Below are 1160 nucleotides of genomic sequence, written 5' to 3'. Positions count from 1 at the left end.
CGGGCACATCCCCAGTAGGGGATGTGCAGGAGGCAGCTGATCGATGTTTCTGGCTCTCTATCTCTCTCCCTTCCTCTCTGTGAAAGTTCAATAAAATATATTTAAAAAAAAAAAAAAGAAAGTCCTGGAACATTTTGTGGTGCCATCAACTAAGAAGATGCTATAAAAAAAAAAATGATGAGGGCATGTCTGAATGACCCAGGACCAGGCTTGAAACAGGGTATTTAAGAATCAAATGGGTAAGCTATACTTAAACAAAAAAAATAAATAAAGGGGGGGGGGCGGAGAAAGGGAAGCTCCTCTTACGGTAGAATACCAACTAACATGTGTGAAGGAAATAATGGAATTAGAAATCACTATTCTGTGACTACTATAGTAGTAGTTAATTCAGACTAGAATCATTAGTAGGTGACAAAAACACTGAGTGAAAATTTTGGAAGGACAGAATTTTATTTGCAATTTTAAGATATCACCCCACACATTATATATTATATGTATTTATACTATAGGAGAGAAAAAAAATTTTCTTGACCCATTTGGAGTCCCTAGCTGGATTTGAAAATTAAAATAGATTAACAGAAGAAAATCATGCAAATTTATTTAATACTAGAGGCACAGAGCACAGATTTGTGCACCGATGGGGTCCCTTGGCATGGTCTGTGAGGATTGGGCTAAAACAAACAGTCCAACATCCCCTGAGGGGTCCTGGTGTGTGAGAAGGCACTCTGCAAAGTTGCTGTCACTCGGCAGCTCCTGTATTGAGTGTCTTCCCCCTGGTGGTCAGTGCTCATCATAGCTACCAGCTGGTCGGCCGTTCTGCCAATCGCTTAGGCTTTCATATATATAGATAAGTTTTATATGACCTGGAGCCTTCATAAGGAAGTAAAGACCCAAAGAAACAGACTAAGTATTTTTATGCTAGCTTTGATGAAGAGTGGACAGTCATGTAGAAATATGATAGATCAAAGAACACAAGGTAAGTGTAGTTAGCTGGGAGGAACTCACCAAGGCCTGTTTATTAGGATTCTTCTTAGCAGCCTTTTATCTTCAGAGATAGGGATGCTCCTTTCCTCCAGGTATAAGGGAGGCACCTCTCACATAAGGGTTTTATGACCTGCTTCAGAGGAGAAAGCCAGGCGAAAGGTCAGAATGACATTCCT

The 1160-nt window shown here is 40.3% G+C and overlaps 2 long non-coding RNA genes across 2 annotated transcripts in view; one reads left to right on the top strand and one right to left on the bottom strand.

Annotated features, from left to right (window-relative positions):
* LOC102768039 overlaps positions 1 to 1160 on the top strand; it is a 603801-nt gene that overhangs the window by 309293 nt on the left and 293348 nt on the right. The window lies entirely within an intron of this gene.
* LOC102767852 overlaps positions 1 to 1160 on the bottom strand; it is a 102319-nt gene that overhangs the window by 45735 nt on the left and 55424 nt on the right. The window contains exon 2 of the long non-coding RNA XR_436495.2: positions 1006 to 1117. This is a non-coding gene — a long non-coding RNA (uncharacterized LOC102767852). The remainder of the gene's footprint in view (positions 1 to 1005; positions 1118 to 1160) is intronic.

Source organism: Myotis davidii, unplaced genomic scaffold, assembly GCF_000327345.1.
Source record: "Myotis davidii unplaced genomic scaffold, ASM32734v1 scaffold189, whole genome shotgun sequence".
NCBI classification, from domain to species: Eukaryota; Metazoa; Chordata; class Mammalia; order Chiroptera; family Vespertilionidae; genus Myotis; species Myotis davidii.
This window is presented reverse-complemented; position numbering and strand designations above follow the sequence as displayed.